This window comes from Crinia signifera, chromosome 6 (genome assembly GCF_055691185.1).
Source record: "Crinia signifera chromosome 6, ASM5569118v1, whole genome shotgun sequence".
Lineage (NCBI taxonomy): Eukaryota > Metazoa > Chordata > Amphibia > Anura > Myobatrachidae > Crinia > Crinia signifera.
Genome location: NC_139222.1, coordinates 199,205,478 through 199,227,315, shown reverse-complemented (window position 1 = coordinate 199,227,315; position 21,838 = coordinate 199,205,478). Strand labels below are relative to the sequence as shown.

The 21,838-nt window shown below is 41.0% G+C and overlaps 1 long non-coding RNA gene across 1 annotated transcript in view; it reads right to left on the bottom strand.

The window, feature by feature from the left end:
- Window positions 1–3,113: 3,113 nt before the first annotated feature.
- The window catches only part of LOC146007185 (uncharacterized), an 88,252-nt gene continuing 69,527 nt past the window's right edge, over window positions 3,114–21,838 (bottom strand). The window contains exon 3 of the long non-coding RNA XR_014444270.1: window positions 3,114–3,234. This is a non-coding gene — a long non-coding RNA (uncharacterized LOC146007185). The remainder of the gene's footprint in view (window positions 3,235–21,838) is intronic.

The following is a 21,838-nucleotide window of genomic DNA, read 5'->3' as shown; positions in this document are numbered from 1 at the left end:
AGCAGATATCTCGGATACTCTGCAGTCCTCTGTGCATATATCCAAGGGACTTTTATATTTGCAGATATAACAGAACTATTTTCAGTAAATGTGCTCTAATAATTGGTAATTCCAGAATTCAAAATTCATCATCACCAAAAAAAAAAAGAAAATCTACATTTTTATAGGGATCGCTTGGGTACGATGATTTGGACATATTTAAATAAGGCAAATTAAACAAAATAATTCTTCAAAAATGCACAGTATAACTTTTAGAAAATGGTCACAGTAATTATAATTAATTTGTATATACATATGTTGCTTCAAAAACATTAACTTATTTACACTAATACAGGGCTTGACAATTTTAACGCCGGCATGGGTGTAGACGGAGCTGGGGCCGGAGCCATCAGATCGGTGGGCCACCTTGCAATTCTGGCAGGCAGCCGAGCTGCTCCTAGGGCCTGGGTGGGCTTCCTACAGTGCTGTGCTGCTGGGACTTCTCCTCTGCGCCAGTGGACACATCCCCTCCCAGCGAGTGCTGTGGCGGAGTGTCAGTCATCCAGAAATGGGCAAGGCCACAGGTGGGCAGAAGTAAGGCAGGTCAGATGAGGATGATCTAAAGCTGCAGTGCAGTATTTATGGACCAGGTCACTAATTTTGGTCAAAGATATCTGGGTGTTGGGACCTGGTCGCCAGTAAGCAAAATGTGGTTGATATGGTGACCTGGCCCCTGGGATTTGTCGAGCCCTGCACTAATAGCAATAAATCACATGTGACAAATACAAAAATACTTTAGTTTCATTGTGTTCAGTGTTCAGTAGGCATCTTTCCTGTCCAGTCAAAACCAATCAGTTTTATTAAACTGAAACAAACATTTATATACGAGCACAGGTACAATTTCACAGAGCCATGGATATATATATTCAACTGTAAGATGATCTGTCTTGTCAAAAAGAGTAAGATTGATTCTAGGCACTGTTGTATCAGTTCTAAACATTCAAACAGAAATGTCTGGAAACCTTCCTAATGCAATTGGTTCTCCTCTTTCTCCCACAAAATTGCTTAGACTGTAGGACTCAGAGTCATGGTCAGTGTCTGTTTGCATTTGCACCTTGCATACGGGTATATAGATTAAATATGGCTGCTGAAGTAAGTAATCCAGACAAGACTGTCAAATTGCTATTTACTTGTGTAGAAAATTGCATATGCAGTATTCATGAATATATCTGTACATTCCTGAGACTAGAAATATTGTGATGTATAAAAATATGAGGGTGGTTCAATAAGAAAGGTAACAAGACCTCTCACATGTGTAATGTTCTCTATTTCATTCTAATTTCCCACTAGGCCAGAGCAGGTAGATCACTGCTTCCCCTCAAGGACATTAGTCTGTGGATGATATTAGTCATACTGTCCCAATATCAGTAGTATGACTTCAGGGCTGATGAAAACATGGTCAAACATTGAGGTGCATAAAGTGATTCAATTTCTGTGTCTAAAGGGCACATCAGCAGATGAAATTCATCACCAACTTGTACAATGATAATGTCATGTTGCAGAGACAGGTTTAGGATCAGGGCCGGACTATAATGGGGGCACAAGGGGTCAGTACCCCTGGGCCCCCCTCTAGCTAGGGGCCCCTGTGGTTGGCATGTATTTTTTTTAAAAAAAAATATATATATATTTTTTTTTAGCTAAAGGTTTTGTGCATGGGAGTGGGGAAGTGCTGCAGCTTCACCTATCTGCCAATGTGACAATGATTAATGGTGCTGAGCATGGGGTGCCAAGGCACACTGATTGCACAAGTGTGCAGTGCATTACTGGGAGTTGACTAAGTCCCATGACACTTTGCACCAGAGGGCAGAGGCTGAGATGTTTGTGCTGAGCTCTGATTGGTGGAGCTCATTACATGCTTCTCAGGCCAATGGAGAACAGCAGCAGCCTAGTTATGGGAAGGTTTTTAATCAGAGGCAGCACTGGGACTGTGAGGTCTCCTACAGAGTAAGGTGCAGAGGGACAAACACAGGCTTTTCATGTGGTATGCATTTATGTGTATGTATGTATCTATATCTATATATCCCCTGCAGTTACCCATTCTGCAAGTTTATACTGCGTTTTGACAGTGTAATATTCTCCCATGCAGTTTGCGGCCAGTAATGACAAGTGCAAGCCCCCCCCCCTGTCTAAAGTGCCCCGGGCCCCCCAAAGGCTTAATCTGGCACTGTTTAGGATTGTTGTACTGTCTTTGCTAATGGCAGGACAGATGTAACAGATGAGCAGCAATCCAGCTGTCCCAAGCATGCTCAATAAGGCAGTGCATTGGTGTTATTAATCTGGTACATTGCATGTGGTGTCCGTATTTACTATATCTATTTATCAAATTCCCCAGACCATGCACTTTGTAATGGTTAGTCTAACCTCTGTGACATCTGGTCATACACCTTAATGTGGGCCTCTACTACTGCATTCTGCCAGTAGCCTCTTCATGCACCAGTCCATCACTGGGTATACACACTGCTTAGCATTTAGGTTAAATAGACTTTCTTCCCCATCTCTACAGCCTACAGCCCCTTCTAGATGGTAATTCACAAATTCTTTGTGGTAAGACATACAGTATGGATCACTTTCAACCATGACCTCTTCCTTATGGCCATTCTATAAAGAATTATTTGGTGGAATACATTCACAATTATTGGCCAATGTAAGTTATCTTCAATGTCAAAAGCTAAGACACTAATTAGTCTCCTGTGTACCCAGCAGTATACCAAAGCATCCTATTTAAAAAACAACAACCCTCAAATGCATTAAGTACAGCTTTCTATTTTCATAATCAATGAGTCTCCTGTGTCCTTGTTTGTGCCCCTTACTCCAATTTTGTACATTATTCAAATGTAGTAATATATCATCTGCAAATTGCACTCTGTACAGCTGTTCTAATCTATATACTGTAGATGTTTGTTACATGAAACACAATTCTATTCCACACAATGGATCCACATTCCAATACTTGCAAATCATTTTATTTTTGTTTTCAGGGTCTATATACAATACGTATTATGGGAAATTAACATTTGCAAATTTACATGCAGGATTCATCAAAAGTGATAAAAAAGCTGAATAAATCCAGGTATTCACAAGTAACACTGCAAATTTTATTTGAACAATTATATCAAACATAAAGAAATCTAAGGATGCAATATACAGTACCTGACTCCCCATTATGTCCTCTCTTGCCCCTTGCTCCCGGAGGCCCTGGTTTGAGAGAAGTGAACCAGTTAGGGTCTAGGAGAATTATATATTTTATGGGAAACTTTATATGTAGATGGTGGATGGTGAATGGAGGATGGTCACAAGTTCAAAATTTTCTGTTTCTACTGAACAAATCTAATGTATCATTATTTGATGAAAATACATTAAAAACTTGGACAGTTGTACACCTTGGGCATATTTTATAATTTTATAAAAATCTGATACAATTGGGAGATCTGAAGACTATCATTTATATTGCCTATCATTTTCACTTCAAGTCAAAAGTGAAAATATGTGCAGTCCTCTAATCTTCAAATTACCCTCATGCCTTTTATTTGCTCTGAAATGCATGCACACACTCCACAGGGGATGCAGTTAAGATGCTGGCGATTGGCATGACAGTGGTTAAAAGACCGGCACCAGAATCCTGGTTGGCAGCGACAACACTGGAGCCAGAATCCTGACATCAGTGAAGATGCCAGAATCTAGACAGTCTGCATCCCAATCGTATGTTGGGTATTGTAGCATAATTAGGCTGGGAGAAGTGGAAGGTTAGGTATAGGTACTAAGGGGAGGGTTTGGTTTAGTCTGCTGGGGGAGGGAAGGGTTAGGCTGCAGGTAGAGAGGGATAGGGGGGCAGGGGAGAGGTTAAGTATACTTACCAAGCCCCTGTTGGGATTGTGATTAGCGGGTCTTCTGTCCTCCGGCATCCTGTCCGCCAGTTACACAAACTAATGCCCTCCTCAGGAGTCCCAAGCAGGGCCATATTAAAGTACGGAAACCCTGGGCTCCACAATTCTAGGGGCTTTTGAGTAGGGGCTTCTGAGGTGGTGGCATGATGGTGACTCCAGAGCTTCTTGGGTGGTATGTAGAAAATGGTGCTCTAATGGCGTGTAATCCACAATCAGAGTGGCTGGAGTGTATCTTTTTCTGCCTGCCTCTCAACTGGCATCCAGAGAGTGAATTGGTGGAGCCATATTGATTGGTGGATGACTGGAACTATCCATCAATCAGAGTGCTGACAGCTATTCACAATGGAAGCATGTGGTAAGATGGTGTGGGACTGCAGGAGGGGTAAGTTACTTTAAAAAAAAATATTATTAATAATTTGCTTTCTTAATTTTTAAAGGGAGAGGAACCAACCTACAACTTTGCCCTTTTCTATGTATAATTTCAAGGAGGGGGAAACAAACTCTAACTTGCCTCTGGGCATCTGGGATGAACTTACGCCGCTACATACTCTTTGCATTCAAATGATTTCTTGTTTTAGGGCCTAATTCAGACCTGATCGTAGGCCAAATTTGGGTACTTATGTAATATCTGGGCTCCCGTTTTTCTTATGAGACCGCGTCCCCTCGCCACGCTTCGGGCACGGTGGCTCGCTGCACTCGCCACACTAAATAAAATCAACTCCATGAGTAGTTGGATAGTAGGGGTATGAAAAAATGGGGTGCATTTAACATGGGAGCCCAGATAATACATAAGTACCCAAATTTGTTCTCAAAATGGGCAAAACCATGTTCACTCTCAGGTGAGGCAAATGTAATATGTGCAGAGAAAGATTAATTTGGGTGGGGAGGGTTCAAGTGGAAATCTAAATTTCATTGTAAAAATAATGCAGTCAGTATTTAACCTGCACAGAAACAAAATATCTTCCCCAAATCTAACTCTCTGAACATATTACATTTCCCCCCCCCCTGCAGTGTACATGGTTTTGCACATTTTTGAGAACAGATTTGTCCTGAATTAGGCTCTATGTCCAAATGAAGACAGCGATGGTCAATATTTATATGCAGGTGTGCCTATTTTTCAGAATGTTTAGAATCAATACCATTATTTTAGACTCTGCTACTACACATGTAATACACTGATTTTGTCGAAAAATATTCTAAAAACTTGGATTCTTGCATCAACACATCTTTGCTTTTAAGCATTACCATAGCAAAAATATTAGCAGGAAACAAATGTCAGGATGCTTGCAAATAAAAATACACATTGCAAGCGGCGATGGCAACATACATCAAAGCTGTGCAGGCATAGACATAACATGCCTGAGCTCAGTGAAATATTCCCTATCAACTGTCCCTCTACATTTTCACTACAGTTTTTAGTTTTGGAGTTATGTTCAATATCCATTTCCCCCATGACAGTCTACTGCATCTGTTTATTATTATGTTTTCTTACGGTTCAACAAAATTAGAATTTAGCTTGCAGCAAAGAGAACCTATTGGCATAAACATTTTCTAACTCAATAATACGCCCATAAGGTTTTTATCATTGATGCTCCGCAAATTAAGGTGTTTTATATTAGCCATGGATAACATTAAACGTGTGTGATATTAGAAGCCAAGTGGGCAAGGCCAGTTTGCTGGGTACGTGAGCGGGTGTAAATAAAATGCATCTCCCTTTGATTTCTGTATACTGTACATGCCTTTTGCTTAGGGATGGCCATTGGTGGGTGACTTATCCATCGATGGTCACCATCGATTGTACACCTCGATGTTGTGTTACCATCTACAGTGCTACTTGAAAGCTTTTAACCCCCTTAAAAATTTTCTGTTTCTACTGAAATTTGTCCTAAAACTACCTTAGATTTTTGCACAAGTCCTAAAAGTAGATAAAAAGAACCAAATTACGCAAACGAGACAAAAACTTTGGACGTGGTTATTGAGGAAAACGATCCAATGTCACATATCTGTGAGTAGGAAAAGTATGTAAACCTGTGCTATCAGCATCTGGTATGACCACACTGTGCAGCAATAACTGCATCTAAATGTTTAAAATTGTTGATTAGTCCCAAACATCGGCTTGAAGGAATTTGACTCCTTCCTTTGTACAAAACAGCTTTAACTCTGTTGTTTTGGCTGGTTGGTTGGTTGGTTGTTCCAAACATTTCAATTGGATTAAGGTAAGGACTTTGACTATCCATTGCAAAAATGTTAACTTATTCATCTTTAACCATTCTTTGGGCGAATGATTTGTGTGCTTTTGGTCATTTTCTTGCTGCATGAACCATGTTGTTTTGAGATGCAGCTCATGGACAGATGTCCTGACATTTTCCTTTGGAATATTCTGGTATAATTCAGATATCATTATGCCATCAATGATGGCAAGTTGTTATATGCTATATACATTAAAATAGGCCCAAACCATGTACCACCACCACCATGTTTAACACATGGTATGATGTTTTTATACTGGAATGTATGGAATGTGTTCTCCCCTCTCCAAACCTAATGCTTCTTAATCAAAAGCTCTATTTTATTCAACTCTGTCCCCCCCAAATTGTTATAAATAGCATTCTGGATTGTCCATTTGATATTTATCAATCTGTAGATGGGCAGCAATGTTCTTTTTGATGGTGGACTCATAAACATTAAGGTTAGCTATTGTGAGAAAGGCCTTCAGTTGCTTAGAGGTTACCTTGGGTTCCTTTGTGATCTTTTAGAACTATTAGATGCCTTGCTTTTGGTGTTATCTTTGTTGGTTGGCCACTCCCCTGGGATGGTAAAAATGGTCTGAAATATCGTCAAGTTGTGCAAAATCTGTCTGACTGCTGATTGGTGGAGTCCAAACTCTTTAGAGATGGTTTTGTGACCTTTTCCAGCCTGATGAGCATCAACAACTTTTCTTCCAAAGAAATGATACACTTCCACAAACATGTTGTGAACATCAGAGTTTGATAGATAGTTATGGAGTGCATCACATAGATTGACTCTAATTTCACCTTTAAATATCTCCTAAGCGTACAGGTTCACATACCCTTGCCACCCACAGATGTGTGATATTTGATCATTTTCCTCAATACAAAAAAAAATTTTGTTTAATTTGTTTGATTTGTTTGATTGGATTTTCTTTATCTACTTTTAAGACTTGTGAAAATCTGAAGAAGTTTTAGGCCAAATTTCAGCAGAAATATAGAAAACCATCTGGTTCTCATCCATCAATGGTAAAAGCAGTCAATATTGATCACAGACCATTGATTTTGAATCATTAATGGCCATCTCTACAGGTTTTAAGGAACCTGGCATTTCCACTGAAATTACCAGCTGCTGTCTGCAGCGGTTCATAAAAAGTCATTTGATACTAGATTATTGTGAAAGACTTCACTTCAATGAGGAAGGACTGCCAAAGTACAGCCATGCATCCCGATGGTAAAATTTCCAGAGAAGCTATCTTTGGGAAAATTGTAGATATGTCTATCTGAAGTTATTATTATTTATTTATTAACAGTTTCTTATTTAGCGCATACATATTCCGCAGCGCTTTACAGAGAATGTTTCAACATTCACATCAGTCCCTGCCCCAAAGGAGTTTACAATCTATATTCCCTACCACATGTACACACACAAAGACATTCTAGGGTTAATTTTGTTGGGAGCCAATTAACCTACTTGTATATTTTTGGATTGTGGGAGGAAACCGGAGTACCCGGAGGAAACCCACGCAAGCACGGGGAGAATATACAAACTCCGCACAGCTCCACCATGGTGGGGATCAAACCCATGACCCCGCTGTGAGGCAGTAATGCTAACCATTACACCATCCGTGCTGCCCTGAAGTTGACATAGGTTTTTTATTTTCCTCACATTAGGGCTTGATAGCTAGGCCCCTTACTTGCCTACTATCTCGGAAAATGATGTTTGAAGTAGTCCCCTACAGCCCTTGAAGAGTAGGCATCTCTCTCTCATCCTGTCTACTTCCTAATGAAGTGGGCAGGATTGTGTTATAATCACTGGCAATTGTGGGGGCTGTGAAAAGGAAGTGGGATAAATGGCTAGATCACATCCTTTAGCTTTACCTCCTCATCATAGGCCCCCAAATCATGGAATTTTTGTGTTAGGGGCATGGTCTAATGTCCCCCTGAAGCGTCTCTTCTCAGGGCTTCTCCCAGAAAGAGGAGACTTAAAAAGTACAGTAGGGAAGTATGTTATTACATAGAAAGCCACTCATTATCTCAGTGTCCTCATTTGCATTCCTTTATTTCAGCTTTAAGAGCCATATATGAGAATTGAAGTGATATATGTACTTCTGTATACAATCTGAATTAGAGCAAGGATAGTAAGTTGGTAGGGGATGAATAGCTACATATATGTAGAGTAAGGAATTAATTATCACTGATTTGGTGATGGGAAATAAATGGCCATAACACTCTGAAGGATTAAAAGAAAGAAATTAACTCTGAATTAAGTATTTAGAGCTTTACTAAATCACCTTTGTGTTACTACCCTGCAGCGTAGGGGCGTAAGTTCATCTAAGTAGCTTGGAGGCAAGTTGGCGCTTGGTACCCCCACCCCAAATATGGTGTGTGTCAACATTCACTTGTGCATATCATCTCAGAGTCCAGCAGCACTGCTTGCTGCAGCAAAGGTTACGTGGTACCAGGCAGGAGTCATGCTGTTCCCTATTGCAGATGTTATCAGATTTCTTCGTATAGAGCCGATTAACTACAGGTGCGCCGCAGAGATGCATAGCAGTAGTCAAACTTGGATCCCACTGTAAACCTTACAGGTGCTGCTCTGCATGCAGGTTCCCCTTCAGGGCTTACAAATGTTTGTTTAGTCTGAATACACTAAATTTTATTTACTGATTTACAATATTGGATTCTTTAGTTTGACTGTCTCCACCTGATCACTGGTCTGTGTGTACAGTATACAGAACAGTAACATTACAGTTATTAAGGTTCAGGGGTAATGCCACCTGCAGCCACAGCTGCAGTCATCATGTGAGCACCCATCCACTCTCGCCTTCCACCATCACTGTATTTACAAATTGTGGCCAGTCTGGCGATCATCATGCTATGTGATATCATTGTGTAGGGTATTCGAGGAGTGGCCATGGTTTGAAGAGGATGGACTTAGAACAGGCAAGGAGGAGGGAACCACCTGCCATCACGGTAAGATTTAGAAACTGATTGCCCATGGCAAATGAAAATGGCTCCAACTGGCAAATGCCCCAAACCCATGAAATTACACCATGTTTCCATTATGGGAGTAAGGTACCAAAGGAATCTTTTGCCTTGAGGTCTGTAAATGCTATAACCAGCTCTGGTGGACATGTGCCACCTAAAAAAAGGCACACAGGATAGTTCAGAAGGGACAAATGTGCTGATCCAATGCCGAATGCAAATAAACAAAAGTGCAAAGTCCTAGGCTTCCCATGCAAAGGGTTGGATACATTATAACATTCTTCATTAGGTGTTGGTAATATGGTTTTGAAATAGAAACACTTTGTGCCTACCATTTTCAATTCTTAAGTGTTTTACAGATGTTCACACACAAAAGAATCCATTCTAAACCTGACACCTGAATGAAACACATCAGTTTTCTGTATTTTTGCAGAGCTGTTGAATATTAACATCTGGGTCTAATGAGCAGAAAAACATAGATACTGTACAGTACTCAGGTAATGTAATAACAGGGCAGGAATAATGGTAAATGTTAACTGATTAGACAAGAATTTGGGAGCATTAAATATTCAGCATGCAGCATACATGCAGTGCAGTTCTACGCCCGCAGCTAATATCATGCATTATCCTCACAATAGCGCACATAAGTACTGGCAGAAAGCAAATTGTGTGGACAAGGATAAAAAAGTAACAAATGCCCTGGTGCAAACAGATACTTAACAACATCTGGATTCTCCCAGCATGGAATATGTTACAGACTCACAAAAGACCTCATTAAACAGTGATGTGACGAAATTCAAAGACAAGTTTCTTCATTTAGATTTGTATTTTATGACACAGACCTGTATGAAGATCAACAGGCAACTGGTTCTCACGTCACATGGAGAACTGCATTACAAGGGTTTATTATACTCCAAACATTAAATTCCTCATAGATGACTCTCCTTTCAGTTGTTATCACTGTGGCCTAGTTGGGGCTGATATATCAGACTGCCTATGATACTTACTGGTGCTGGGTGTGCCCTGTGAACATGCTCATGCAAATTGGTGGGTCACGCACTGTAAAAGAGGCAGAGTGATCCCTTGGATCCCTCAAAGCAACCTTGGACTTTCTTCCCATAGGAAGGACGCTTATCCAGGTACACACTGGCCAGTATGTTATGGGCGTGGCAGTGGGTGTTTACCCACTGCACCCCAGTCAATGGCTGGTATATTGGCAGATACATCAGCGAATTGTGCTGTGTGTATGGGTGGTTTGTAAACCGCCCATACACTTGCTGCAGAGGCCTCTGGTGACATCACAACTGGGTGGGAACAGGTAAATGACCACCAGTTGATGATGGCCCCTCAATGGACTAAAATGGTCAACTTAGGGACGATGTAATAAACCATAGAAAACATTAGTTTTTCTTTTCTCTGTGCTATAAATTCAAAGACAAAACAAATACGGTACAAAATATTATAAAAGAGATGGAGTCGGAAGAGAGAGGAAGGAGGGGGGGGGGGGGAATGGAGAGAGAGAAACAGACATTTGGGTAAATAAAAAAAGTCATCCTGTGAGAGTGCCAAGTAGAAAACTTGGCTAAATTTTATACAAAAGCCACTTGTTACAAGGGATCACACACCATGAACCACTTTGCATTATTAAGCTGATGGGTTAAACATAGAGGTGATCTGAAATGCATTTTAAAAAATTGCAGAGGAGTTTAGAAAAAATATTTTTTTTATCCTCAAAGATGTGATCTCTTGTTAAAATGCACCAAATATCTTGCCAAGGAACAATCGCACCATTTCCTTCTCACTATTTCCATTACATAGAAAATGAATGAAGACACAGATGTAAAATAGTATAAAACACTTAAAATGTTCTAATGCTATTCCACATAGTGGTCAAATAAACTCTTAAAGGATTTGTCTCCTTGCAACTACTATTTTTAAATCTGTTAAAGAAACAAAGTTCATGGCTTTGGCAAGTGTTACAGACTTTTATGCTTTCATATTTATTTATGCAGCTGTGCATATTGTTCAACTAGAGACCTGAGAGCTAGTATTGATATTGATAATGTCATTTTTTTGCATCAAATTATTTAATGCTATCGGTCAGAGGCAGAACTCTGGGAGGCAATGGAGGCAATTGCCGTTGGGCTCCTGCTCCCAAGGGGGCACCTCTCCTCTCCTGCAATTTTAAAAACATTGATTGAAAGCCATTGATATAACTTCTGAATTCTGAAATATATGTGTTCTATCTCTCTCTCTCTTTATATATATATTTATATTTCATAACAGACATATATACAATATATATATTTTGTATAAGGTTTTGTGTGTGTGTGTGTGTGTGTGTTGGTGTGGAGGAGGAGGGGGTGGACCAATACACATCTTGCCTCTGGGCAACTGGAATGAACTTTCGCCACTGTTATAGGTAAAGGACACTTGTGTGCAGCCAGGACTGGATGGCCTTCAGTTTGACAGGGTAAGGTGGGTCTATAGGGGAGTTTTGTAAAAGGCATTCATGAGATCAGAAATCAGTAAAAGGTGGGATAGGGGCAGACTTATAAGATTGTATAATGAAAGAACTGATGAGTGGTGTGCCCAGAAGCAACATCCGAAATACAGACCCAAGCAGAGTCAGGAAACAGGTGCGGCTAGATAGCTAAACATAAACTACTCTATTTCACATAACCTACTGAGACTATCCCAGGGAATCCATTACATAACAAGCCAATTGACTATAAGCATGCTGTGCAAAATTTAAACATCTTGTTTAGAAAACACCATATGCCAATACATGTAACAGTCTACTTCACAGAATACCCCCTGCTATGCAGATAAAGGAAAATAGACATTGAAATGACCTCCAACCCCATTGCATGCAGAGAAATAAAGCTGGGAGATAGAGTGGGGATGCTGTACATGTATTTGATTCCTATTTGTGCCTTGGGGCCCTACATATCAGATATATGAGGTGAAGAGAAATGAACAGATGATTAAATCAGATAATATACCAACATAACCCCATTCTCTAGAAAAGAAGAGAATGTTAAAATCTTATAAACAGATTAAAGGGGTATCCAATTAGTTTAATTTTTTGGGATAGCCGGAAAAAAATTTAACTAATTTGAGGCCGGACGATTTAACTGCATGGGTGAAAAAATGCTTTAAAAACTAGCCACAATTTTGACCAGAAAGTTTTCTCCACGGGCAAATTTTTCACTTTTACAAAAAAACGGCCCTCCATTTGAAAAGTGTGAATCACCATTTGCCCTAAAAAAAGAGAAAAGTTGCCATTTTTCACCTAGGCAAGAAATCAGCACTAAATTAATACTTGCCTTAGGCGGTCAATTCAATTAAACATAACCTAACCACAGCCAGGGGTAAAACAATAAAAAAAAAAATCACAGGGGGTGTGGGGTTACAGTGGGTCCACTATAAATTAAGGTTATAGTGGGACCACTATAAAATGATAGTGGGTCCACTATAAATGTAAGCCAAAATCTGAAAAAAAAAAATTATCTAATTAAACTGTAATTATAAATGTAAATATAAAGAGCTAATTTCTAGACTTTAAAAATGCAGTGAACCAAATATATAATAATACTGCCTCTAAGCATAACAACACCGGAATATTTCCCATCTATAAAGTTTGTTCTCAAGGACATCAATATTTCGCAGTCCCTACTCTCTCCTACTATTTGTTATGCTGCCAGGAACACTAATGAAATTTTCTCGTAGAGGTGGACATCAGTTCAACAGAGGTTACAGACTGACAATCAAATATCAAAAGGCAAAGAGAGCACTGCTAATCCATTTATGTCATACAAATGACTTCCAGGAGAATCTCAGCCCATTTTTCTATGCACTGAGGGCTGCTGTCATATCACAGAGACAGCAGCATGCTCTTTTGATGTGAAATAGGAAGGTTTATTTTACAGAGGAAATTAGAGGTATTATCTCATGGATCCATTTTGGTCATTAAGATATAGTAAGGATTATATCCTTGCCGATTCCCAGCTCAAGCTGTCAGGATATATTAGGAACAGGTTTGGTTTCCTAAATAACCCTAGGAAATCGTCTTTACCATATGACACTGATATTTGTGATGAGTTACTTTAAACAACATCATTTGTTTCTCATTCTTTTGTAATCACTGTTATAATGTTATTGTATTTACTTGTACTACTAGACAGGCCACATGAGACAAAACATGTGCCTGTCTCTGCACTTACATGTGCACATACTCATCTGCCCACGTAACACATGGTGATATTTGCTCAGGGAAAAATGCAGGCTCATTAAAAAAACTAATATAGGTCGGGTCTCCCCTATCCATGTATTCCAAAAACCTAAATATTTCCCCCCCCCAGACCCTTTTTTTCACACTTACCTTGTCCCCCGATGTCTATGGTGGCCTGCGGGATCATCTTCAGTGGCATCTCCGGTCCCAGGGTTATTATTGTGTGAATGCGCGGACGCACCAGTGATGTCACCGGCGCGGCCGTGCACTCGTGCCCCAGGGACCGGTGATGCCGCTGAAGAGGATTCTGAAGGCCGCCGTGGATGCCAGGGGACACTATGGACGTCAGGGGACCATTGGGGCACCACTAGGGGACCAGGTAAGTATGAAAAAAAAAATATTAAGAAATCTGAAAAAATCCCGTGGTCCCGAGCATTTCAAATAAGGGATACTAAACCAGTAATAATATGAGAATAAAACATTTTACATAATGTTGGGTTACAGTCCAAATCTATGAAGTTGTCATTATTGCGAATTTGTAAATTTTTCCTTTTCCTTCTCAGTTACAGGACTAAGGGGTAAGGTCACTAAAATCGAATGGCTACGAATAAGGCAATCTCTGCCAGGAATCCCATTTCGGGAATTTACAAAACAAAATTGGCAGAGTTTCCTCAAATACTAATGAAATTTAAGGTATACACACATGTACGAATCAATAGACCATTGGACAAACTCGGCAGGACTTTCAATAGGCACCAGGACAACATAGAAATTTACTATAATTCGTATCAGCAAACTCAATAATTCAGCTCAAAATACAAATTTCAAATAGATCACCTTTTGACAGCTGAGATTGCAGAAGCATGCACAAATCAGTGGGTGCCGGACGGCTCCCCGACAGTCGGGATTCCGACAGTCATTCCTCCGACGTCGGAATCCTCCACAACCCCCATAGAGGGAGAATAAAATAGGTGGCGAGGTGGCGAGCGTAGCGAGGCCGCAAGGGGCTTCATTGCTTTCCCCACGCTGTGCAGTCGGGATTCCAACGTCTGACTAATGACTGTCGGAATCCCGACCGTAGGGTTTTTATACCACACCCCAGATCAGTGAGATAAAAATAAAAAAAATATGATATGAGGTCCCCCCTCCTAAGCATATGTAATAAGAGATGGTTTTTAGCGGCCCTGAAAATGTCACTTAAGGTCGTACTTGTTTCCGGGAATCGGCCAATATAATGGTTTGCAGTTATTGTGCTCAATAAGCGAATCAGATGCAACTTCTTGCAGTATTTAGACCAGGAAGCATCCAATTTATTCAGACCAATGGAATTTAACATATATAGTATAGGAAGTAATGTTAGCTGAGTTAGCATGTCTCACAAAACAGCACCATAAAGTCAGATATACTATAATTAGAGCTGTTTTGGGGGGTGAGTTTTAATCTGCAATGTTTAAATTAACTTACAAATAGAAGATAAGAGTACATTTGTAATAAATAAACATTTATTTCTAATATTAAAAATGCTAAATATACTAAATTGAAACACATGCACAGCAAAGAGTTTTCAAGATGATCTGGACGCTCTTTACATCTATCATACAAATCATGAACTCCTTTAATATTGTTTAGCGCTCAGTTTATTTTGATAGATGAGTCTGTCTTACCTCTGGCTATGAAATGGTCAAACCATCCAGCTAATCTCACTGAAGTAATCTAAATCATCTCACATATGGATCAGTGCGATATCACTAACACACCAAGATCTACCAGTAGCAGCAATTATCTGCACACATCTATACATAAGGACTCAGTATACGTTTATTTAGATCCTTAGGCATTTTACGGATTACACTCTGGCAGTCAATGTATGTTTACACACAATGTAAATAAACCTTGGACAAAGGAGGCCCTCTCTTTATACTGACACTGAGCTGTCTACACATGTTCATGATTCTCATACTTCACATAAGGGGTTAGCTCAAGATCACTTGATCTTTTTCCCTTTGTAAAACAATGCTCATCTGTTGTTCAAATGCTGCCACTTTTCTAACATGTCTTCATTGTAAACTGGTCAGCAAACCTTACATAAACATACTTTCACAGCTATGAAATCAGCATACTTATTGATGCTTTTGGTGTAGCAAAACCAAATATATTATATCCCGTAGGAATTCATTAGACTTTGGCCTATCCCTAAACCTAGAAGCATAATAGATATTGTATGTGCTAGGCCCAGAGGTGTAGCAAAGAGTCATGGCACATTGAGCAAGAATATGCTACTCGCTTCTCCACATTCATTTTACTAATCACCCTAGGTAGAGGTCACATATCCTTAGCCACCTTAGCTACTGCTCTGTATATAGGTTCCATTGGATGTGCAATCCTCTAGTTTCTCAATTCCCTCTGTAGAGATTCTGCATATTGCTCTGATTTTATTAACGTACATAGTTTAGTGTCATCTGCAAAAACGGAAACTTTGCCAAGGTTATTAATACATATATTAAAAGGAAGTGGCTCCAGCACAGAACCTTGAGGTACACCACTTCAAACTTTAGAACAATTTGAAAATGCTCCATTTACCACCACTCTCTGTTCCCTATTCTCTGACCCATTTTCTGACCCAAATACAAATTCACAGAGGTTCTTTATCATTTATAATGGACCCACTCTTACATTGCTTAGAACCACATGTTGAGATTCTCTTGTTTGATATACTTTTACTTTTTCTACTGCTGGTAGGTGGAAATATCATTAATTCTGTTTTTTTAATAGTTCAGATTGAGGTGGCGAGCTGACAGCCAAGATGAAACGGTAGAAAGGCAGTCAGTGACACGGCCAATATAGATGAAGTCAGGTCAGGGAAGGATAGGTACATTTGAGTATTATATGCATACATACAATACTGGATACCAAAGGAGCTGATTAGGTTGCCAAGAGATGTAGTATAGATTAAGAAAAGCAGAGGGCCCAATACTGAGACCTCATGTGCTTCAAATGATAGAGGTAGCGAAAAGGAGGTGGAATCAGAGGGAAAAAATGCTAAAAGAGCAATTATATATGTTGGTTGAGAACCAAGAAAGGGCTGTGCCCTGACAACCTTGGGATAGTAGTGTTTGTATGAGAAGAGTATGGACAACAGTGTCAAAAGCAGCAGAGAGATCTAGAAAAATAAGAAGTGTAAAATGGCCTTAAGATTTACCAGTGACCAGATCATTCATTACTTTAGTCAGTGCTGTCTCTGTGAAGTATTGGGAATGATAGCCTGACTGAAGTGGGTCCAATAAGTTGTGTGAGTTAAGAAAGTGTGTGAGATGAGTGTAGTCAAGTTTCTCAAATAGCTTGGGGGGGGGGGGCGCATTGAAGCTAAGATATGGGACAGTAGTTAAAAAGAGAGTATGGGTCAGAATTCTGTTATTTTTATTTCAGAATGGGAGTAATCACTGCATGTTTGAGGAAACAGGGGCTGGCTAGGGAGACAGATAGGTACCAGCTGGGGAGACAGAAGGGTACCGGCTGGGGAGATAGGGGCTGGCTGGGGAGACAGAAGGGTACTGACTGGGAAGATAGGGGCTGGCTGGAAAGAAAGAAATGCACTGGCTTGGGAAACCCGAGCTGGGCACTGGAGATATGGATGGAGAGACAAAAGGGGGCTGACAGGGAAGACAAAAGGGGGCTTTATAGACAGAAAGGGACTGACTGGGAAGACCCTGGGGTACTGTCTATTTCACCTCCTGATTCCTCAGCATTAACTACTGACTTCCAAACTGCCTCTGGAAGCAACATTGCACAAGAGCAGTTTAGTGGGAGCTTAATGTATTGGCTGATCACCATGAGCAATGCTAAATATTGGCTGGAGTTGATGAAAGCCCATTGGACTAAATAGAAATGTTTGTTGTGGAGTGTTCCATCATAGTTTACCATCTTTCGTTTGTCATGCAAATCTGGATTTGGGGCTAATCCAGGAGAACACTTCCTGCCCAAACTAACACAGCCAACTAAAACAATAATAATAGGAATGGAATATTGGCCTGGGATCCTTACTTTCCTTAAAAGTAAATTGCCATGCCATTGCATTCAGTTACATTGTCAAGAACTGTATACCGCTTAGTGTCAATATTGGGGAAGTGTTTTTCCTATTTTAGCATTACATTACCCCCACGCACAAAAGCGAGAGACATCAATACAACTTTTTTCTGAGATTGGTGGTGAAGAGCTTGACTAGCCTGCAGTGTGCTGACCGCAACCTCATCAACCAGCTTTGTGACGAACTGGAATGCCAACTGTGAGCCAGGCCTATCTAGCAGTGGTCTGCCCTTGTTCACAACTATCATTTGCAGGAGTGCACGTGGGGAGCGTTGCCGTGCTTCCCTCTGAGCACGCAGGGAAACACAGACCTAGCAGCTGTGAATGCGCTCTTCTGCCTTCCACATTCCCAAGCCAGCCTACACAAAGGATACAGTAGGAAAAAAAAAGCACAATTACGCTACCTGAAAGAAAAAAAATGCCTGCACTGCAACATCTTTCATCGGTAATATTAAGTGGAATTTCCAGTCCAGAAAGGGGACATGCTTGCACGCACACAAATCTATAGCAAATTGTTCGGGAATAATGAGGAGGATGGGTGAAAACAGAATGAAGACTATTCTGCCTTTGATCACTGCCACCTGTTGAGGGTAATTTTGTTTTATTGATCATTTAAAGAATGTAAATGATCATTGTATATGTAAGGATTAATAAGCAGGATAAATGGTTACATGACAAAGACGGTACACAGTGTACAATAGGCCTAAAAACACATGTTTACACAGTGTCATGATAAAAGAGATGCATATCACTGCGATCGGAAAGTTCAATAATCTGTGTGCAGATTAATCGCAATGCTCCAGATTTTTCTTTCTGACAAATTGTTTGGCTGGTATACAGTATAATGACTGGTGTCCTCAAATAACCTTTTCAGAAAATAAAATGATACCTTAGTCTGTGATAGCTATTGGTGAATGCACTGACTAGCTGGCTTATTTAAATATATGTGTTAGATAACTATAAAAATGTTAAGTATGCCTTTCATATGGGACTATTTTGAAACTATAGTAAATCTAGACCTGGCTGACAGAAGTTCTGACTAATGAGTTTTGTGCATGAGAGCCATATTTCCATCATATTGGCATTCCGACTCAGGGGATGGAGGTGGGCCAATGATCAGGGGGACGTGTGTGCTTTACTAAGATGGTGTGTGTGCCCAGGGCTGGCAACAGAAATCTTGGGGCCTGGTACAGGGTCATCTCCAGGCCCCCTCGCCCCCAAAAGAAACCCTATTTACATCCCTCCACTACATTATATATTTATCATTAGGTCGACCCCACTAGGTCGACTGGCAGGAAGGTCGACCTGTTTTAAGGTCAACATGGGCCAATGTCGACATGGCTTAAGGTCGAATTTGCATAAACTGGTCATAAGGTCGACATGGGTTTTTCACTGTTTTTTTATCCGAATCAGAATCAGAATCAGAATCATCTTTATTGGCCAGGTATACTTGCGTATGCTTGGAATTTTTTGTGGTAACAGTGCAGCATCAATCAGGGAACACAAAGGGGGTGGGAAGAGAGGCATAAACATACATCACATACATTTCACATGTATCTAGAAAAGTTCGAGTTAGTATTTGGTATGTTCAATACGGTTTAGTTGGTGGACAGCTATTGGGAAGAAGCCTTTTGTAGTTCTTGTCGTCTTTGCTGGGATGGACCTAAAACGTCTGCCTGACGGAAGGGGTTCAAACAGGTTGTGGCCAGGGTGTAGCTTGTCCGCCAAGATCTTTCCTGCACGCTTATTGACCCTGGCTAGGTATAGTTCTTGGACAGTGGGGAGCTCCGCCCCAATGATCTTTTCTGCCATCCTCACCACTCTTTGCAACTTTCGTCTGTCATTCTCGTTTGCTCCTCCGAACCAGATTGTGATCGAGGAGCAAAGGACAGACTCTACTATGGCAGTGTAGACACAGTCGACATGGACACATTTGGCAATGAGAATCGGACCCTCGCATCGCTCGCTTCGCTCGCAATGCTTCGGGCACGGTGGCACGCTTCGCTCGCCACAGCTTTAATAACCTCCTCCACGCCCTAGTGGATGGTAGGGCATGAAATACCGCCTGTCGGCACATGTCGGCTCAAAAAATAGTGAAAAACCCCATGTCGACCTTATGACCAGTCGACCTTCCTCATGTCGACCTTTATGCAAATTCGACCTTAAGTCATGTCGACCTTGGCCCATGTCGACCTTAAGTCAGGTCGACCTTCCTGCCAGTCGACCTAGTGGGGTCGACCTAATGACTGTAGACCTAAGTTCATTCTAATAGATGACCGCTTCCATATATATATATATATATATATATATATATATATTTATATATATTTTGGCAAAAATGATCGCACTCACATCCAAGGATAATGAGCAACTGGGGTGTCCTCAGAACAATATATATATATAGCTCCTGGATTTTGCTTGGCACTCTGGACAAAAGGATGATCTACTGTGGTGCCTTCCCACAAATTTGTACAGTAGACTGGATACACTGGCCTTCAGACCAGTGGAATAAGCGGCACTCATGGATTTGAAAAAAAGTTTTTTATATTATTCAATGTGGTACAAGTAACATCATAGAGGTTCCATCGACGTTTCAAGGCATAAGAGCCTTTTCATCAGGATGTGCCCAATATGTTTAAAGTACCAGTGCAGGAAATAGAAAACCTTATGTGCTTATTAAAATAACGATTTTCTATACAATGAATACTGTATTTTGTTGTTAATTAACCCATCTCTGCCTGCTTACATCCTGCTATCAAGCCACCTCCCACTTGCTTGCACCTCATGTAATCTGTCTGTCTCCCCCTCATAATAGATTGTAAGCTCCTCAGAGCAGGGCCCTCTCCCCTCCTGTTGTAAAGCCCTCTACTGTTCACATTTCACCTACAGCTCTCCCATACGCAAACACTCAGTAACCATCTTTGTTCCATACTCATTTCCATCATTGGCCACAAGCCTCTAGTAGTACGTTGATCACATCCTGACTTCTTACATCTAAGCTGTAATGTGTATTGAGACGCTCTTTTTACCTGTACTCTATTTTTGTTATTTACTTACTGTAATGCTTTGTCTCCCTGTACTGTTCCTTTGTACATTGCTGCGAAACACTTGTGGCGCCTTATAAATACAAATCTAATAATAATAATAATAATAAAAAAAAATTGGTACTTATGTAATATCTGGGCTCCCGTTTTTCTTATGAGACCGCATCCCCTCGCGGGACTCGCTGCGCTCGCCACGCTTCGGGCACGGTGGTTCGCTGCGCTCGCCACACTATATAAATTCAACTCCATGCGTAGTTGGATAGTAGGGGTATGAAAAAAATGGGGTGCATTTAACATGGGAGCCCAGATAATACATAAGTACCAAAAAATGTTTATATTGATCCTGATTCAGGGGTGGGCACGTGCAGAGATTTATCCAGCGTCACAAAGTCTTGTGTATTAAGCATAGGCTGGTACAAATGTCTGCCAACGATGATGATGGTTACTTTTTACAAATGGATGTCTGAGGGGGGGGGTTCGTGCAGCCAACTCTGTACACAAGTTTTTTATGCATTTATTTCAGAGCACGGATTGCAAACACTTTATGTGCTACTCTGCATCAGGCGCATATGTCTTGGAAACATTCTAGTCCTACACTTTTTCCAGTAATCAAAGTTGCTTCATGGCTATGGGACTACACAGGTGATCTGCTCGCAGGTGGTTGATCAACTAATCAAGTTAGTCTACAACCACCAGGGTCAGCACTTACGGATTATTTAAGTCTGCACCCAGCTATTCATAGCCCTTGCATAGCATTGGTTTGTATATGCTGCTGCTTTCTGCATGTGACTGATCCATACCAGCAATCATATAGATTAGTACTTCCCAAACTCAGGGGGTGATTATTGTTTACTCGCTATTTTGCGAGTTCGGCCCCACCCTGATGCTTACGGGACTGCACATGTGCATGGTCTAACATGCGCATGTGCAGCTCCCCTTGCGAATGGATTCGGCAACTTGCACAGTCGCCGAGCCACTCGCATGGATCGGAATGGCTCAGGGACGCTTGGTGTGCCCATGGGTACTCGGGCGGGACAATGTCTTCCGGGGCTGGCGGTTGACTTCCTGTGACATCAGCCGCCCGCCACGTCTTTGTCACGGCGCTCGCAAATAAAAGTCAGGTTTTTTTTAGAAGCTAGGAGAAATAAGTTGATGGTTGGCAATCATCGCATGATTTCTCCTGCAGTGGAGGCATGCGGGGGGATGTGCCGCATGATTTCTCCTGCAACGGAGGCATGCGAGGGGATGTGCCACATGATTTCTCCTGCAGTGGAGGCATGCGGGGGGATGTGCCACATGATTTCTCCTGCAGCGGAGGCATGCGAGGGGATGTGCCGC